At 42.8% G+C, this 21,000-nt stretch overlaps 1 long non-coding RNA gene across 1 annotated transcript; it reads right to left on the reverse strand.

Moving 5' to 3' along the window:
• Window positions 1-756: 756 nt before the first annotated feature.
• LOC142830985 (uncharacterized) lies at window positions 757-17,786 on the reverse strand. The gene is made up of 3 exons (XR_012906566.1): window positions 17,547-17,786; window positions 3,583-3,722; window positions 757-3,043 (listed from the first exon to the last, which is right to left on the reverse strand). It is a non-coding gene; the product is annotated as an uncharacterized LOC142830985 (long non-coding RNA).
• Between the last annotated feature and the right edge of the window lie 3,214 nt (window positions 17,787-21,000).

The raw sequence follows: 21,000 nt of genomic DNA on the forward strand, positions 1-21,000 counted from the left end.
TGATGTCCCTCGGGTAATTCCTGACACTTGTGAGCCAACAGCCTTTGCCATACCTGCTTCTCCGTCACCTTTCAGTGGCCTCCTCAGCCTTGTGTTTACAGGTGTGCTCTATGACTGGCCTTTTATAAGCATGGCATAGTCTCACTGCTGGTGCGGAACTGGGATCTCTTTTCAAGTTGGGTGTCTGGGACAAATTATACAGCAGTTTCCCATTAAACCATCTAGGGACTGTATCCTTGTGCTTTATACAGAAAGTAAAATGTTTCTATCAAGTGGCTGTATTATTCTGCATATCTGAAAAATGGGCATCATTACAGTATTGTAATGAATGTATGACTCAAAATCACACAATAACTTAGGATATTAAGGAATCCTGTGGTTTTTGTCACTTTTTAATGGTACCCCTACAGGTTTTAATAGGTGTGTTCACCAGGCTGTCATAACAATGAGAAGTCCTGTGGCACCTTAGAAACTAACAGATGTATTAGGGCATAAGCTTTTATGGGTAAAACCCACTTCATCAGATGAATTGGAGTGCAGTTTACAGAAGTATGGGTATATATAAGGACAACAAAAGAAAGAGGGTACTTGTGTCACACGTTTCTTGTGGCACATTTCTCATCAGATAATTTCTGAAAAGAATAGTGGGATTCCTGGCATTTTATGGGTTTGTTTTATTTACTCTTTTTTCCTTTTTAATGCATGCAAATAACATTTCATGTTTGTGAAAAGAGACAAATTAACATCTCTGGAAACCGAACACTGTTTATAGATAAGGCCCTACCATAATCATGACCATGAAAAAAAAAAGTATTCATGGATTGTAAAATCTGATCTCTCCCTGTGAAATCTGACTATTCTAGGGGGGGTCGGATATTGCCAGCCTTACTTCCTTACTGTCTTCAGAGCTGGACAGCCAGAGAGTAGCAACTGCTGGCTGGGTGCCCAGATCTGAACACAGCGCTATCACCAGCATCAGTGTAGAAGCAAGGGTGGCACTATTACAGTCCCTCCTCATAATAGCCTTGCAATGCCCCCAGCTCACTTTGGGCTGAGACCCATGTCACTCCAAGCTGCTGAATGCTGCCTGCACAACTGGGGAAAATATGTCTCTGCGCGCCTCTTGGGCAAGGGACAGCATGTCTCCATGCACTGCCCCTGCACTCCCATTGGCCTCTTTCCAGCCAATGGGAGCCGTGAAAATGATGCTGAGGATAGGGGTAGCATGTGTAGACCTACTGTTCCCCTCCCTCCAAGGGGGTCACAGAGCCATGTTTGCCAGAAATCTCTAGCTGTGGCGCTTCTGGGAATGGTGTGGCTGGGACCACAGCAGGCAGGCAGACTGCCTGAGTGGCCCACTGGCTGGAGAAAAATGTTTGGTTAGCCAGATGCAGCCCACGGGCCACATTTTGCCCACCCCTGATTTAGTGCCTGTATCTACTCACTCTTTGCTAACTCTACTGAGCTCAAATATGGGTGCTGCTAATTCCACTTGGATCAGAAACCTTTTCATTAGGAGCAGGACTGAGACCAACTCATTCCACATAAGCCACTGTACAGCGTGAGAAGCCACCTGCTGCACTTCAGTGTCTTTTGGGCTATTTAATAACTTTTGTCAATATATTCTGAAGTATTATGCAAAATATTTTTCAGGGCCACATAATAATCATATCCTTCAAAAACAGAAATAATGCCTGCTTTGTGATACGGTATTCCAAAGAGCTAATGCTAGAGTGTTTTCCATTGTTAAGATGATAACTATTCTTGGATCATTGTAAAGTAATTATTTTATTTCTTGGGTCAAATTCAGCCATGGCTTGAGTGGACTTGACTCCAATTGACTTCAATGGACCATCAGACGTTGATGAGAAGTATGCACCTTTATACTAGGGCTGAATTGTGTCCTTTGTCATTATGTACACTAGAAGAAATGGGTGGAGAAAGCAATTTAGCACATGAACGAAAGCTAATTATACAGTTATCTTATACTATGAAGGTTTTTTTTTTCTGGAAAATGTTAAACTTTCACAAGAGTAGAAATGGAATAATTTGCTTGTTTAAGCAATCAGCTGTTTGTACACAAAGGTCTTTGCTGTCAAATAAAGTAACTTGAACCCAGTCCAAGATATGTTGTAATGTGTGCAGATGGCAAAATATGAATTTCATTGAAAATAAGTGAGAGAACAAAATGGCATTTCTCTCTCCTTTGCATTTCACAGAGAGGTTAAAAGAGATCAAACTTTCATAAGGAGGCTGTAATGTCCACACTGATACACACCCATAGAAGTCACTGACCCCAACCACAGATAGGGCTTGATCCTTTTGTAATCTGACCCTGCCATGTAGCTGGGACCCAGAACTAAAGGCAGTTTTTTACCAGTGCTCCTGTATGGCAAATCTATATTGCGCAGTTAACCTTGTGATCACTCTTGATACCATTTGGTGTTGCCGCAGAATCAGTATGAAGCAGGGGAAAGAGGAAGAGAAGCGACATACTCAAAAGAAATTTGTCTCCATGCTATTCCATCCCCAGCCAAACAAAAGCGTGTGCGCCTTGTAGGAGAACGTTCTTTGTCCTCCTCTCTCTCATTTCTGTCAGTGCCATCCTTTAGCATGATGGAGAATCTGTACTGATGCAAAAGCAATGCGAGGCTTTAGGGGAGAAAGGTTTGTCCCTGGAAAACTTTGAAACAGCCAGTGCCATTGTAGAAGGCTATAGCGTTTCAAAACCACATTTTGCATCAGAATATGCTTTTATAGCTCTGTAGCAAGAGAGGGAGAAGAAAATGAAGGTAGGGAGGTCTCTTTTTAGAGAAAGGAAGGTGGACTGGCTACTCCAGGTTGAAATACTTCTTCCCCCTCAGGTACTGCAGCTCCGTCTACTGGCAGGATGGCGGAAACTCCAGATTTGTCTCAGAATCTCCACAGCTATGTTCAAGAAGCTTCATCTTCAGAGTCCTCTTCCGTGTGACTCCTGCCTAGGCGGGGATGTTCTGGGGATGCAGGAGAAGGTTCATGCTGATGCTGTTGCTTTACTTTAACTCTTGGTTCCAAGATATGTAGGTTGTTGATGACAGGAAAAGAAGCCCCCGGTTACTTTAACATCTTTGTATTACAATTATATTATTCCCACAAAAATTAGGCTGCCATTTAACTTAACCTACATTATGTAGGATTAATTTAGCTGCAAAAATATGAAGCCTGTCTACATTCCCATCCACCCTCAGCCCACAAACCCCACTGGCAATTTAAAATATGCAGATTACAGCTTATTTCCCTGAGGTTAGCGGGAAGCCAGAGACAGATGTTTCAGACCATCTTGCTGCTGAGAATGCAGCTGCCCTCTTAGACGCTGACAAAATAAAATATCATCCAAGGGCCAAGTCAGTTTTGCTATGTTTTGAAATTCATTGTTGAGGCAACATAACCCTGCAGTCCTGCAATAGGGCCAAATGTGAAAAAGTCAACAGAAGTTTAACCATTCTTCAGGGCCAGACTATGTTCAATGGCTAGCAAATGAGCGGAATAACTCCCAACGTGGGGATACTTGTTTGGGGTACAAATGTCCTGTGCTCCACTTACCATTTTTCAGATTATGCAGTGAAATCTGATTGCCAGATGGATCAGACTAGGGCAGTACTTCCTGAGGATATAGCTGAGTGAATGACACCATGTATAGGATGCTGATGTTATAGGTTGGAGATATAACTTGGAATAATGACCTGAAATTAAGTAAAGGAAAGTGTAGTCTGAATATTAAGGGAAACTATGGGCATGTCTACACTAGGAAATTAATTCAAAATAGTAACTCTCAAAATAACTATTTTGAAATAGTACGTCCACACTACGGGAAAGCCTCAAAATTAGTCCAAGGCAGGGTCCCTTAAGGTGGATGCGCTACCTCAACTTAGCACCCCAGGAAACACTGTGGAGTAATTACTTTGAATGACTCTGGGGAGTAGTTATTTTGAAATAGCAGCAGTGAAACTATCCCACTGCCGCTATTTTGGAATTAGCTTTATTCTTCATAGAAAACAGGAGTTATTATTTTGAAATAACCAGCCCCTTATTTTGAAATAATGGGCTTAGTAGTGTGGACGCGCCGTATGTTATATTGAAATAATTCCCTAGTGTAGAGTAGGGCTAAGAGACTAATGACCATGCCCGAGAAACAGTGCCCCAAGAGAAATTTCATTTCTTAGGACTTTTAAAGGGAGATGAAACAAAACTTTATTGTGCAGAACAATCCTGAATGGATTAGATGCTCTCACAGGTCTTTTCCACCTCCCTCTTCTGAGTTATCACTGCTGCAAAGAGAGGGCTGTGCTTCTCACTTTTGGTTTAGCTGTAAGAGGAAGACTGAGGCCACAGTTGTTCACTGATAGAATTACTGGCATTTTGCATGAGAATACGGGTACTAACCTAGTGCCAATTTTGAAGTGTGTAGTTCTATTCTGCTTATTCTACTTCTGCTAGCTCAGAGATGCAGCTCATGACTGTTCAAGGGAGTTGGCTCTTTGGGTGTGTCGAGGGATGGGTTTCCTTCGGGTGGATTCCCACTGTCAAAATCCCCCACGGGTCCGTTTATCAGTGTCTGGATAGCCCATGGAGTCTGAGTCCCAGATTCCCCCTCTATGGGGGTCAGTCCCTATAGCACTCCCCCCATCGGGGTCACTACAGCCCTAAGACCTAATCTTTTGAAATACTCCCCTCTATTGGGGTAAATACGGCCTTGGGGCCTAGTCAACAGGCTTCAGGAAATTACCTATGCCTAGGAGCGCTGCAGAGGGAAGGGTAGGGGGACCCGGGCCCACCCACTCCACCAGGTCCCAGCCCAGGGCCTAGGGGCAGTGGCTCGGTTCACTGCTTGCTCAGCGGGAGCTCCCCCCCCCCCCCCCACAACATGCTGAGCACTCGGGGTTGCAATTCCCGGCCCTGGGCCACTTCCTACCACCCCGCACATCTCCCCATCATGTACTTCCAGCTTGTCTCCCGGGCCATGGCTGTCACTGTGGCTGCAGCAGTTGTTGCTGGGGCTGTAGCTGCTGTGGTGTCAGGTTGGGTGTGCCTGCTCCTCCAGCTCTGGAGTTCACTCAGCAGGTCCCTCCCCTTTGGCAGTCAGCGCTGAGCAAGCTGCCTCGGGGCCTTTTATACTCCAGCTCACTAGTGAGCATGCCTGGCAAGGCTGTGGGGGAAGGGGAGCTTTCAGCCAGCTGGGCCCAGCCCACAATCTGTTCTATAGTGCAGGGCTGAGGCACCCCATCACAGGGTGGATCTGGGGAGACTCTGAATTTCACCCCAGACACCTCCTCTGCATACAGTACACCTCCTCCTGGAGCTACTCAACATATCCTGATTGTATACCTCACATAACTACCAAAAATGGAGTGGATCAGCTCTCTTGCATAGACATCACCTCAGCAGCATTATGATGGAATAAAAGATGGTTGCCTGCCTTTCGTGATGGCTGTTCTTTAGGATGTGTGGTTCCTGTCCATTTCATTTAGGTGTACGCATGTAGGATGGTCAGAAGGCTTTTCTCTCAGAAATATCCGTTGGGTTGGCAGGGGGAGCTTCCTGGAGTGATGCCTGTATAGCGGTGCATATGTACCCCTGGTGATCCTCCACCCCCTCAGTTTCTTCTGGCTAGAACTTTCTGATGAAGGGGAGGGATTTGAAATAGAAGTGAGTGGTGCAGCTCAGAGAGCAGCAGTTGTGAGGGGTAAGCAACTGTTTGTGTTCGTTACATTTAAGTGACCTCCCAAGCTGTACCAAAGGAGGTTTGGTTGGCGACTAATTGCAAATGGGCTCTACCTATGGCTCTACCTACAGATACATCATCCCTAGCATGCTGGAAAATGGCATAGTGGTTGTTGAACATAGGTATGGAAGAGCAGGTTTGCTGCCCTGAATAAATCCAGAATGGGTACCTGTGCCACAAAGGCTGCTGAAGGTGCCTGGGCTCTAATGGACTGGGCCATGTTTGCAGGCACTGGCACTTTAGCAAAGTCATAATGGGTCTGATGTAGGCTGTGATTCTTGAAGATCTACGCTGGGTGGAGGCTAGCAAACCCTTTATCCTCTCTGCTATGGAGATGGAGGGTTGTTCTCTAAATAAAACACCAAAGCACATTTCTTATCCAGAGTGCAGAGAGTTTGTTCTTTATTAGCGTGTGGCTTAGGAAAGAAAACTGGGAGGAAAAGATCCTGATTTATAGAAAATTGGGGCACCGCCTTAGGTAAAAATACTGGATGTGGGTATTGTTTGACATTGGAACTCCTTGCCAGAGAAGGTTGTGAAGACCTGGACTTTAGCAGGATTCAAAAAAGAACTAGGTACATTCCTGGAGGTTAGGTTCATCAATACTTATTAGCGAGGATGGGTAGGAAGAGCGTCCCTCGCCTCTGTTTGTCAGGGCTGGCAATGGATGACAGGAGAAGGATCACTTGATGATTACCTGTTCTGTTCACCCCCGCTGGGACATCTGGCATTGGCCAATGTCAGCAGACAGAATACTGGGCTAGATAGACCTTTGGTTTCATCCAGTATCGCCCTGCGTATGTTACTTAAATATTCTGTTCCAGTTAATGAAGCTATGATTCCTTCCCCCAGAAAACTTGTTGTGCAATGTTGCCCGTATGGATTGACTACTGCAGCAAGACCCCTGTGCCCAGAGCGGACTACAGATCTCGCTGACTTCCATAGACTTGAGGTGTAACTGGGGGCAGACTATGGACTGATTTTTCCTGTCACCAAAATACTGTCTATCACAGTAATGCAAAACTAACATTGTAGCCTTTTGTTCAATGGCATTAGGCAGATAGTGATGTATCTTTAAAGAGAGCTAGCTAGCACTTAGTCACCTCCTTTTTGTTTTGGCTAGAGTGATAAGATACTGTCGTCTGCTGTTTTTCTTATGAAATCTATATTGGTACCTCCTCTCTTTCATGAGACATGCAATGCTGAAAATGCCAAGCCTTGTACAAAAGGAAGGTAAATCACACCCGTCAAGAACTCCTCGTGAATCATTCAGCATCTTGAATGTTAGGTGTCCTGTTCAAGCTGATCGTTATTTTACATCTTTGTTAGTGTTTGTACTTTTAAATTATTTAACATTGATGCGAGGTGACAAAGACTAAACAGTTGAGCTCTCCTTGAATTGCTGATATGGAGAATAAACACGAGTGAGATTATCTACATGGATATTTTGGCAGGAGTCTAAATTACAATTAACTCTATTCCTCCTGAAACTATTCTTGCAAACATGGCGTACGTGTATGTAATAGGAATAATCTTGCACCTTGCGAATGTAGGTGTTTTATACTTTACTAGAAGACTTACCCAACATTGTCCACACATTGCCCGCACAAACTTCCCCCGCTGGCACTCCCCAGGCCCAGCCTAGGGGTGGAGAGGAGAGGAGGCCCACGCAGGGCTCTCCTGCCAGTGCTCCCTGGTGCCAGCCTAGGTGCAGAGGAGGGGAGGAGAAGGAGGCGTTGTGCAGGCTTCCCCTGCTAGTTCTACATGGAAAGGGGGTGCTGCACAGGCCTTCCCTGCCAGCGCTCCTGAGGCCCAGCCTGGGAGCAGGGGGAAGGGAGGAATCACACAAGCCTGCCCTGTCAGAACTCCTTGGGGGCAGGGGTGAAGTGGGGGCTGTGTAGACTGGCCAATCATGGGCGTACTGGATGGCCTGGCAACACGGCCAGGGAGACCACTGGTGAGTCCTGTGAGTGGGTTGGGGATGCACTGCCTCACCTAGGTGGTGCTCTTGAGTGGGGGAGCATGACAGTGGGTCTGGCAGTGCTTCCCCTCCCCCCAGTCTGGCACTGGGGCTTTGGGGGCCACTTACCCGGGCTAGTGATGGGAAAGTTGGCAAGCCGGACCCTAGCAGGCCACTCCCTTGGTGATGTGGCTGTCCTCAGTGGTCACTCTGCAGGATAGCTGTCCCCTGCACTTGCTGCCCCTGTGGTGACTGTATTGCTTCCCTCCTCTCTGTGCCCCTCCCTTTCTATGTTATGGAAAACAATCGAATTCCAGGAACACCCTGTTTTCCTTCAGTCAAACTGTGGCCTTGCTTTTCAGTTAGGATAAAGGAGGAAGCTGCATACCAAATGTGGTGGTCCTAGCTTATTGTTTAGGAGGAGTACTTAATCAGACTTGCAAACAGACACACAGATAGGGCCGGATTAAGGCATAGGCTAGCCGGGCAGCTGGGGCTCCCAGATCGCAGGCTGCAGCAGGTCCCAGCGGCCACCCTGCAGTGGCTGCTCGGGGTGGGGACCACGTTAACCCCCACAGCACCGGCCAGCAGCACCCTTCTCCCTGCAGCTGTGGGGCCCTGCACGGCCAGGCTCGGCCTGCCCCAGGCTGCGCGCCAGTGGTGGTAGCTGGGCAGGGGCGGGCTGGGCACGTGCGTCCTGCCGCTGCCAGCTCCGTGCGCCCTCCCCCACATGCCGGCACAGGGGCGGGGCCGCACATGCGCCCTCCCCCAACCCAGGACGCAATTAAACCCGTGGACTATTCTATATCTCAAACACATAGTCTACTACTCGAGCTGGTGCTGCTAGGATAAAAATCTCAAAAATTGAGGTTTACAGGATCTTGCAAAAAAGGTTCCCCCCCCCCACAAATGGCTCTGTCTACACAGGGCTTTAGTGGCAAAGCCTCTTCCACAAAAAGAAATTGGAAGATGATATGCAAATGAAGTGTGATTTGCATATCCTCTTCCATAAGGAAAGGCAGTGTAGCCATACTCTGAGTGAAGAATTAAAGTATGATCTTATAAATGATTCAACATTTCCTGTCTCTTTACAGTGTACTGTAACCTGCACATTGAAAAGTATGTGGCTAGGAATGGTTTTATTTCCTTGTAACTATGTGTTAAGAAACAAAGAAATAAAAAACCTTTCATGAACATTTCTAAAAGGCAGATCATTTACCAAAATGACCACACCAGTTTTGTCAAGTGAATACATAGTCTACAAATATTTTTAAAAAAACCTGTTTACCTGAGAGACCAGGATATCCCATATAAAGTAAAATGAGTCTTATGGAGCTAATATAATAGCATAATATATATTTAATGGGCTGGAAAAGTATGTTTGCATTTAGACAGATGCTGTTCATCTTAGGAATCCTTATTCTTGTTATGAATCCACAATTGTTTTCAAAACTCCTATCAGGAAATGATTATCCATCAGTAAGGGTATGTCTAGACAACGACGCTATTTCAGGACACATCCAGTATCTGAAATTCCATGAATTTCATTTGTGTCTTTATAGCACATCTGTTATTTCGAAATGCAATCAAAATAATGGGCATGCCATTCTGACAGCCCGGTAAACCTCGTTCCACAAGGATTAAGGGACTTGTTGGAATATTGGTCTATTTCGGAATTTGGCACTGTATAGGCAGCACCAAATTTCAAAATAGACTCTCTCAATATAAGCTCAAAAGAAGCTATGCAATTTGTGTAGCTCAAATTGGGTAGCTTATTCTGAGCTAGCACTGCAGTGTAGATGCACCCTAACAGTTCTTTTCCTCTCCAGCTCCCAAAGCACTTTACAGAAGTGGATAAGTAACATTTTCCACATCTGTAAAATGGGGATCCTGAGGCAGCGAGTGGCTGTGACTTACACAGGTCATATACTGAGTAAATGGAAAAGCACAAGCATAATTCAGATGTTTTTATTGCTAGCTCATAACCATGTCTGGTGGAGTATGGTGCCTATAAAAAACAAACTGGAAAGGTCAAAGCATGTGGCATCCTTGGGAAACGAAAGTACATGTGGGGAAAATGGGTTAACCTTGCATAACAACCAATTGCTGTTTTACTTATTCCAAGCATCCAAATTCAACCACAAATCAATTTTTAAAAATATACAATGTTGGCTCAAGGGAATCATGCACCCACAGAAAGAATTGATGCAATCTCTCTGAAATCTTGCAACGGGTTGTGTTAATAGTTTGTAATCCCAGGACTTCCCATTAATACACATTACTTGACATTGGTTATCATGTGATAACTATGCCATTAATATGTGTTGTAACAGCTCATTTCTCAAACTCTAAGGTCTGCCAATTAGGTTGTTCAAGGTCATGCTACCAACTAATGCTTTAGCACACAGGAATGCTCCCTTCTTTTTGGATAATGTTTTCTTTTCATGCCACCTGATCTATCTGGGCATTTCAAATGAGCTGCTGATGGCTAAATAGTTGAATCATAGCTTCATGAATTTATTTTGATACTTTGGTTTCAGAACAATACTACAGCTTTCAGAGGGAATTTTTATTATCTGATCATAGGTAGGGGACATAAGACTGTTTCTAGCAGTTCCTAAAAACTGTTTCCTTATTTGGATGTCAGCAACACTGGACTTCATGTTCTTTAAGAGTCTGTGCTTAATATGTGCACGTTAGGTAGCAGATAAAACAACATCAGTAAGGGTACATCTACACAGCACAGCTATTTCGGGATACCAGAGATATCCCAAAATAGCTACCCCACGTCTTAATAATCTGCCCATTCTTTCGAAATATTTTTTCAAAATAGGTGCACTATTTTGGCATTCCTGCAATCTTCCTTCCACAAGGGTTAAGGGATGTCTCAAAATAGTGCGTTATTTCAAAATGTGGCGCTGTGTAGATGTGCCAAATTTCAAAATAAGCTATTTTGAAGTAGAATCAAAATAAGATACACAATTTGCGCTATGCAAATTGTGTATCTTATTTTAAGTTAGGGTGCAGTGTAGATGTACCCTTAGAGAATTAGTGAAAAAAATAGTCTGAAACGTCTAACAAATTGAATGACATGGAAACGCTGCTGTTCAAACCATTTGAATGGCTCTCTATGCTCCCGTATTTGTAAGGGGCAACCACATTCTATCTTTTCCTAATTAATAATTATAACATTCATTGAAAAGCAAGAACTTGCTCTTGATAATGGCATTTAATCAATTTTAATGGCATCTGAATGCCACTGTGCATTCTACTTCTGTTACACATTTTTTTAATCCTTAAACAAAAACCTGGAGGGTGTATGTTGTAGATTTTCTGTATTCAGCAGACATCTCAACTTCTGAAGGTCATGAGTTCCTTCTGCCTGCATGGGACTTTCTAGGAAATAAAGAATTTAATTCTTTATCTGTCCACACATAGTTTAATGTTTGCAATTACAGAAGGTGCCCATTGTTTAAATATATTGAGCTAACCCTTCTTCTGTTACCCCAGTGCAATACCATTACATTCAGTGAGGCTGGATTATCATCAGAGAATAGAATTTGATCTAATGGTCACAGGGACTTGGCCAGCCTCTCAGCTGTTATATATCAGCCAGCAAGAAAGCCATGGCAAAATATGTCAGCTGCCGATGTGGCCTTTTGAATTTAAATGGATTTTTTCTAAGAGTATTTACAATACCTAAACCAATGTTTTTCAGCTCTTCCTGTACTTGTGTGCTCTAAACCCAAGAACAGATTGGTGCTTAAAAATGCATTTCAGTAAGCTTTACAGCTTACCATCATGAAAATACCGATCACATGATATAAGGTTGTTCTTGGCAGAATAGATGGCATGTTAATGAATATTGATCATGTTGAGAGCCAGAAATGATAATAGTAAATGAACATACAGAAGGAATACTGTACTGGAACTCTTTGATACAAGAATATCGATGTGCATAAGTTCACGTGTATCTTAAGATTTTATTCTTGTTATATCAAGTTTTGTGAAAGGTTTGGTGTTATGAAGTTCCACATTTATCATCATCTGTGTGATTTTCATAATGGGGGGCCTAACTCTGAAAAACATTTATGCAGGTGCATAACTTCAGTCAAATACGTAACAGTGTGTTGGGTGGGGTTTCTTGTAAAAAGTGCTTTAGTGTTTGCAGGACAAGCACTTAAAATGCTCCATTTACAATAATATTAATAAAAACATTCTAATTGGCAGCTCAGCAGATTCAACTTGTGTTCTGAATATCAAGCTAGGATCTTAACATCTTACACAGTATCACAAGCAGAAAAGGATCAGAAGCCCAAATTAGTTCCCTAAATACATCCACCCACACAGCATAGGCTTGACAACCCTCCAGGATTGCCCTGGGGTCTCTTGGAATTGCTATTATTCTCCCAGTGACTATTAGTCTCAGAGGGGTAGCCGTATAGTCTGTAACTTTAAAAAAATTAGTAGTCCTGTAGCATGTTAGAGACTAATAAAAATACATATACAGTATCATGAGCTTTCGTGGGCAAAACCCACTTCCTCAGATGATGTTGTAGATTAATAGGATATTTTAAGAAAAATGACATTCTGGGGTAGGGAGGAGAGCGATCTCCCTGAATAGCTTCAGGGAGGTTGACAACCCTCACATACCACCATTATCTTCAGGATATGCCTTCAATGACCTCTGTGTAAAACTATTACTTCTCGTCCGGTTAAGCAGAAGTAGCTGATTGGAACTTAGTAAACAATTCTTTTGCAAAGGCTGGCGAGCAGGTGTGAAAGGCAGCATATAAACATTCTGGTTATCAATATGACTCTGAATATACAAAAAAGAAAGAAGGTGACACTTTTGAAAAAAGTAAGATGGAGCCACTACTTTCCAGAGTACAGCTATGTGATTTAAGATATATAAATCTGGACAAAAAATAATGTGTCATGGGGGTCAGCCAGGAATCTCCAGATGTTTTTCAAAATAATTAATTTAGCCTCCCAACACTCCTGTGTAATAGACAGTGTGACAGATACATAGCTGCTGTAGTAATTAATGAACATTTGTTTGTTGTATTGTTTGTTGGAATGCGAACTGCATGAAAATTTGCAGTTAGCACTATAGGATTTCTCTGGAAAAAAAAAGAGAAGGAAAACAATGGTTTAAGATATGCCACCCCTCAGTAAAAACTATAGTATTGTTACAACTCAGTGCTAGACAAGAAAAGACCTGAGAATGTACGAAGATCAAAAGACTTGACATTCAGAAAGTGTCTCTCAAAAAAGCAGAAGATAATTGTTAAACATGTTCCAGGAAAACCTGACTGATACAAACACCTACCGGGGGGGTGTCTAAAGAAGATGGTCCTGCCTTAGATTATCGTCAGGGGATGGCAGGCCTTAGGTAAGAGACGTGCTTATAAGTTCTTGTTTATAAATCCTTTTCCTCTTATGGTTTGTTCCTACTGTGAGAATAAACATGATTAAGAAAGGTGCCTGCACCACTCACAGGCTCCCACATTCACAGGACTGCAGGTGTCAAACCCAACTGTTCCTGCTGGGTAAACACAGTTGATACACAGGTTATTGTCTTAAGGCTGAGAGAGCTGCAGAATTCCACTCTGAGCAAAGGCACAAAGTCTGTCAGCATGAGGGGAAGAGACCAGGAAGGCAACAGAATTGCAGCTGGACCTGTGACAGACAGCTATTATTAGGTTCATTTGATAGATGAGGAAACTGAGGCAGAAAGAAATTCAGCGACTTTCTCCAATTCCCATGCCCCCTACTCCAAAAAGTTCTCAGCAAGTAAATGGCACTCAGGATTAACATGTAGAAGTCCTGACTTCCAGTCCCCCGTTTTAACCAAAATTATTTCTCTAATTACAGCAACTAAACCTGTAACCCAGTGGTTCCCAAACTTGTCAGCTTCATGCCCCCTTTTTGATTTTTGAAAAACTCATGCCTCCCTCCCGCCCCCCCCCCACACACACACCAGCACACACCCCAGTTTGGGAACCCATGCTCTAACCATTGTAAGTAAAATCATATACTGATATTTAGAATTTAAGTTAAGAATTAAAAAAAAAATTAGTTGCATCTGAATCACTTAATCAGTAAACGAGAGCTCCATTAAATCCTCAGTGTATTTAGCCCTCCCTCCTTCTCTGGAGCGGCCTGTTCCTTTACCTTTTAAGCCTCAATTTGTTTCCCCCTATATAAAACAGAAATAGTTTTACAATAGTATATACTAATGTTTACTGTTGGGTATCATGCATATAAAATGGTTTTAATGTGTAACCATTTAATTCCTTTTGGCAAGGTAAATTTGTGGTGAAATAAATGTTTGTAAATAATATACTTGTTTAATACTTGACTCGGAGTAGATTATAAAAAATGGCATGTGAAGTAAACTTGGTGCTCAGCACAGTAAGGTGTGCTAAGTGTACATAGATTTTTTTTTATTCTGAATTTAAAGTTTAATTCAAAGTTTTTTTGCTTGAGGTCAGTGTTCTTTTACAGTAGCAAATGGCAACTGCACGTCCTGCACATTTGTAGATGTTTGTGAAGTCATTAGCTGTTACTCATTTCTCCAGTGTAAGTGATTTCAAGTCTTGTTTTTAATTAATTGCATGACTTTGACATAAAAATCTACAATAATATTCTGTTAGTTTGGGATCATCTAGTTTCTACAATTTACATTTAGCTTTAAAATAAATGATACATACATTACCATCATGTTATGTATTTGCAGTACATAATGCCCAAGTACATAATGCCCAAGTATTCAAGTGGGATTGAGACTCCATTACACATCTTTAAACACAGTCTCTGCCCTGTTAAGCATCTAAAGCCATGTTTACATTAGGCGTGTGATATGTCGACAGACAATGATGTGCATGGTCCAAAAGGACAATGCTACAAAACTTTCTGATCTAAGGCCCAGAGATGCACCAACAATTGGAGTAGAGTACCCCAAGACACTCATCTCGAAGAACTCTAGTAACCTTCCCATTTCAAGTGAGAATAACTTTTTAAAAAATATAAAATATTCTTACTGACTGTGTTTGAATGGATTTGAGGATGGTGAGATGGGGTGTCAGTAAGACCACAAGAGTTGTTGTAGTAGTGAAGACTGTCATCCGAAGAAGTGGGTTGTGCCCATGAAAGCTCATGATACCATCTCTGTGTTTGGTTAGTCTTTAAGGTGCTACTAGACTATTTGTTGTTTTTTAAAGTTTAACACAAGTTAAGATCAAGATATCCTTTGTTTTGCTTGAATTTCAGAATAAAACAGGATGGAAATTGCTTATACAAAGTACGTTAGATATTGAAAAAAATTATCTACTATACTTCAGATCAGTAAATTATACGGTTTGGTCAATGTAGTTTGTTGTTGCTTACTATTGTCAGTAAAAGGGTGAGGTATAACACAAACTTGTGTTATACACAGGTATAATTAGATTTGGCAGAATTTGATTTTGTTTTTAAATTTCAACAGATAATATTTATGTTCATTTTAACTTTAGCTTTTACTGAATTTTTTTCCAGCCTTCATAGTATGGGAGATCAGATACTTGGGGTGCAAGACAATTATTATTTAATGATAGTGGACACAGATTCAAACAGCTAAAACTTTACAACAATTAAAACACAAATTGTCAACATCACTGTCAAAATAAACAAAGTAAATATCCTTAAATCAAATTCTACTAAATTCTTAACTAGCATTTTTTTTACTTTGCCTATTTATAAATTTCTACTATTATTGTCAGTTTGTGTGTATTTGGTGAAATCAAGATTTACCCATTAAAATCTATGGTTGTTCTTCCAAGCCTGTGTATAGTTTTGTAGGGACATTCTGTTTATATTCACTTTGTATATTTGTATCTGAAAGAGCAAATAGCCAGCAGTCATGTGGCTGTTAATCAGATTCTTTCTTTGTAACATGACATCTAATCAGATCATTAATCAGCACAGTAGATTTCATAACAGAGTCATGTATTGCAGTGACTGGACTGTTAGCATTCAAGTGCAGTAACACAAAGTCTTTTACTGAAGCAAAATGCAGGACTATGTAGCACTTTAAAGACTAACAAGATGGTTTATTAGATTTAATAATGGAGATTGCCTATCTCCTAGAACTGGAAGGGACCTTGAAAGGTCATCAAGTCCAGTCTGCTGCCTTCTCAGCAGGACCAAGTACCATCCCTGACAATTTCTGCCCCAAATCCCTAAATGGCCTCCACAAGGATTGAACTCACAACCCTGGGTTTAGCAGGCTAATGTGCAAACCACTAAGCCATCCCTCCCCCCTGATGAGCTTTTGTGGGCCAGACCCACTTCCTCAGATCAAATAGTGGAAGAAAATAGTCACAACCATATATACCAAAGGATACAATTAAAAAAATGAACACATATGAAAAGGACAATGCCTCTTACTGAATGCCTCTTAAAATTTATGAAGCCAGGGCCAGAGTAAGTTAACTGTTCTATGATGGTGGGCAGTCACAGAAGACCCATTGGGAGTGCTTCCCAATGTGCTGATAAAACCACTGACACTCACCTCCTTGCTATCCGGGGCTTCTCATCGCCCTGTCCTGCTGAGCCAGAACTTGTCTCCCCCAGCCAAGGCACAGAGCTGAGATGAATTTCCCCAAGGAGCAAGACGGACACTGAATCTTTTCAGGTTTGAGGAGAACATAGTTTTGGGCTCAGCTTCCAGGAACCCAACCTCCAAATGGGATCAGAACCTCAAATAAATCATTCAGGTAATCGCCCCTTAACAATGAGAGGATGGACATACTGTTTGCTCCCCCAGGTAACAGTCATTCACACTGGGCTTAATAGTAAATAAAAGTGATTTTAGTAAGTACAAGCAGTAGGATTTAAGTGGTGGCAAGTGAAAACAGGAGCAGAGTAGATTACACATTTAAAATAACAGAAAACACATAGCTAGTTCTAACACTGACAGCTCATTACAAACTTACCCTAAAACTGTCCTTATTTCAGCTAACTCTCCAAGCCAGGGAAGATCTTTTGCCCTGGGGTCTCTGATACACTCTCTTGGGAATGACATGCAAGCCAAAGACAAAGGACCTTAAATAGCCTTCTCTTTCAGGTGGGAATTCTTTGTCTCTAATTCCGCCCTTCCATGGAAAATTACCCAGTCAGACCCTACCAGTTAGGGTGGCCACATGACTTCCTAAGACCAACCACTGCTAAGACATAAAGACAAAAGAGGCTATTTACAGGTGACCACCCAGACATTGAAGGAAACACCCTTGATAGCTTTCATTTGTACATTTAAAACCATAAACCATTCCATAGTCCATATTTCTAACTCTACATACAAGAATGATACATACACCAAAATAAGATATACAGATCCAGCATATTGTGACATTAGATTGATATTTTGTCCAAAGCATCTTCAAGGTATGCATGTGTGTGTCCATAAGTCCATTTCATAAACATGCTGGGGGTGGGGGACCATCACACTGTAGCTTAGTATACATTTTACACTGTGTGAGCATAAATATGCAAAAAACACAATCTCGCAATAAAACAGCCTTTAGGAATGCAGTAACATTTATCAGTCAGGTGCACTAAGGTATACCAGTCTTGTAAAGGGTCAACAAACTGGAAATTTTCAAATTGAAATATATCCTCTGAAATCTGGAGCACTTCTAAGTGGGTGTACTGCTCACAAAGGCCCTGGACCATAGATTTACAAATACCCCCCAAATCCTAGCTCTCTACTACCTTCTGAGGATTCCAAGACAAGGATTTCTTCCATGGCTTAAGAAAGAAGGAGGGGCAGGATTTGCCACATACCTGAGTGTGAGGGGGGTCACTCACCACCATAGCACCCCTTGCTGTCTGTCTCCAGAATTAGCTCCTTCAGCTAGCAGGGTACCTTCCCTCCGGAGGTGCTTCCCCTCTTTCCTCCAGGCCGTGGCGTTCTCTTCAGGACACTGCCCACATCAGTCTCTGAGCCCCCCTTCAGGGGGTTGTTGTTTCTTCTGGGGGCCTTTCTTCAGGCCCTGCAGTCTGGGGGTTTGCTTGGCCAGAGCTCACCTCACTGTAGCTCCAGGGAACCTCCTACACCCCCAGCAGCCAGGCTCTCACTGCCCTCCCTCCAGGAGGGGCAGCCCCTAGTCTTATATGGTTCCCAGCTGGGCCCCAATCAGCTAACATGGCCTCAGCTGGGGCCAAACTCCCAGACCCTGCCTCCGGCCTGGGTTTGCTCTTAAAGGGCCAGTGCAGGGCGAACACCCTGTCACACTGAAGCTATAAGTTATATAAACCTACTTTTGAGATATTTCCTTTTTTAAACAAAGCACATGAAAGCTAAACATTCTAACTAAGGTCTCATCTGGATTACACTTAAAACCCAAGTTAGGGAAACCAGTTATCACTGGTTTTTCTGTCTTATTCATATCAAAACAAAATTAAAGTGTATTATAACCATTAAGGCTACATCTAGACTGCAAGCCTCTTTCGAAAGAGGCTTTTTCGAAAGATACTTTTGAAAAAGCCTCTTTCGAAAAAGAGCGTCTAGACTGCAAGCAGTACTTTCGAAAAAGCAAGCCGCTTTTTCGAAAGATAGCACCCAGGCAGTCTGGATGCTCTCTTTCGAAAAAGCCCTGTTTGCATTCAAGAACGCCTTTTTTCAAAAGAGCACTTTCGAAAAAAGGCGTTCTTCCTCGTGAAATGAGGTTTTCCGCCGTCAAAAGAAAAGCCGCGTTCTTTCGATTTAATTTTGAAAGAACGCGGCTGTAGTCTAGTCGCAGGTGAAGTTTTTTTGAAAAAGGGCTACTTTTTTTCGAAAAAACCCTTGAGTCTGGACACAGCATAAGAGAACTAGGCTTGGTCTATCATGACTTGGTCTATCATGAGCGGCACGGAGTAGGTAGTTTGAATTAGTACCGTTTCACAAGGAGTAACGGTAGTTCGAATTAGGATCTCTAATTCGAACTACCTACTCTGTGCCGTGTGTAGCCACGGGCACAGAGTTTGGACTAAGGGGAATTTAAAAATGGTGGTGCCCGGGGAACATGCAAATGAAGCCCAGGATATTTAAATCCTGGGCTTCATTTGCAACTCCAGTTGCCCTCATTTGCCTACCTAGCTCGAACTAAGGAGCTAGTGTAGACATACCCTAGTATAGCTGATCACAACAACTAGAGGTAGGCACGGGAGCCAACAGAATTGTCCAGCCCCTAGGCAGGGGTGGGGTGGCGGGGATCCGGGGGAGGGGGGGAGATTTGGTACTCCTGGAAGGGACAGGCCTCAGGCAGAAGAAGTGGGGCTGGAAGCTCAGTGCTGCCCAGACCACATTTCCATCCCCTGCTGCCATCCCTTAGTGCCACCTTGAGCACATCATCCAGGGCTCTGGCAGTGATTTAAAGGGCCCGGGACTCTGGCTACTGTTGCAGTAGTAGTAGCAGTGGTGGATAGCAGCTCTGAGCCCTTTTGAATCACCAGGCCCTGGGGCAATTGCCCGCTTTGCCCTTCCCTTCCCCATCTACAGGCCTAGAGATAGCCCATATGTATAGAGGCACAGAATCCAAAAGCAACCCATGAGCCCCACTTCATGGCTTTTATGACATTCAGCTCAGTTGCAGAAACACACCAAAGTCTGGTCCTATGTATCCACCAGTGGGCACTCCCCATGCACGAGCAACATCTCGTGCTGAGTCAAGCTGAGCCACCAGGAGATGGAGATTCCCAGTGGGCACGGGGGGCGGGGAAGGATAAACAATACAAATCTTGGTTTTGTAAAAAGAGCAGCGAAGTAATAAGATCACGAGAGAGAACGTAGCAATGATGAAGAAAAAGGAGCGGCAGAAGGCCCAGGCATCAGTCCATTATAAGGGTACTTCCACCGGTTTATGGGAAGCATTTGTTTGCCTTTGCCTGCTCATAAATGTATTTAAAATAAAGAGTATTTCCTAGTATAGTGTGCCATATGAGTTTTTTCTGACAAAATTAAATTTTGAAAAAAGCCATAGGACATGCTGACATGTAAAACTCAACAAAAGGAGCTGCAAACCTTTTCCTGTTATTAAATAAACGGAAAGTAAATATTACAAATTGGGACATAAGAGGATGTTTTTAAGACAATATACTTTTGGCAACAAATTAATTTCTTTGCTTTATTTCAGTTTTTAAAATGTGATGATTTAGGGATTTGTCCTGATCTGGTAGTTGTTTTGTCCTTTGGAAAGTTAAGATATCTGATCCCAGGCCAGTATCTAGGATAAATTTTAAATCCAGGCATATTTCAGACAATATATGGACCCTGATTCAGGAGTCCCATTAAAGTAAACAGGATTATTCATGTGCTTAAACTTTAAGGCTGCGTCTAGACTGGCATGATTTTGCAGAAATACTTTTAACGGAAAAGATTTTCCGTTAAAAGTATTTCCGCAAAAGCACGTCTAGATTGGCGCGGATGCTTTTGCGCAAAAGCATCCGTGGCCAGTCTAGACGCGATTTTGCGCAAGAAATCCCCGATCGCCATTTTAGCCATCGGGGCTTTTTTGCGCAAAACAGTTCTTCCCTGTCTAGACGCGATTTTGCGCAAGAAATCCCCGATCGCCATTTTAGCCATCGGGGCTTTTTTGCGCAAAACAGTTCTTCCCTGTCTACACTGGCCCTCTTGCACAAGTATTCTCACGCAAAAGGGCTTTTTCCCGAGCGGGAGCGTGAAAGTATTTGCGCAAGAAGCACTGATTTTGTACATTACAAATTTTGGTCAGTGCTCTTGCGCAAATTCAAGCGGCCAGTGTAGACAGCTGGCAAGTTTTTGTGCAAAATCTTGCCAGTCTAGACACACCCTAAGTGCTTTGGTGAATCGGGCCATGATGAAGTAATGTGGAGTAAAACTTCCATGTCATCTTGAATGATGAAAACACACAGATAAGCTTTACAGTTTTAAAAAAGTTCCTAATTGTGACCCTCTAAGGCATGTGTGGGAGGCAGATCACACCAGGCAAAAGGCCAAGGAACAAATTTAACCCTGGAGTGAGTACCATTATGCCAGGGCTGAATTTGGTCCTGGCAGCTCAGTCTTAAAATGCTCAGGTGCATTTCATTCTCTGATGCCTATTTTACCTTTACATTTAATAAAATGGCAAATGCCAAGCAAACCAAAAGGGAAATAATGAGTAGTCCTGTGGCACGCTAGCAACTCACAAAATATATATATAGTATCATGAGTTTTCGTGGGGAAAACCCACTTCTTCAGATGAGTTTTTTGCCCACAAAAACTAATGACACTATA

Source organism: Pelodiscus sinensis, chromosome 11 (genome assembly GCF_049634645.1).
Source record: "Pelodiscus sinensis isolate JC-2024 chromosome 11, ASM4963464v1, whole genome shotgun sequence".
NCBI lineage: Eukaryota > Metazoa > Chordata > Testudines > Trionychidae > Pelodiscus > Pelodiscus sinensis.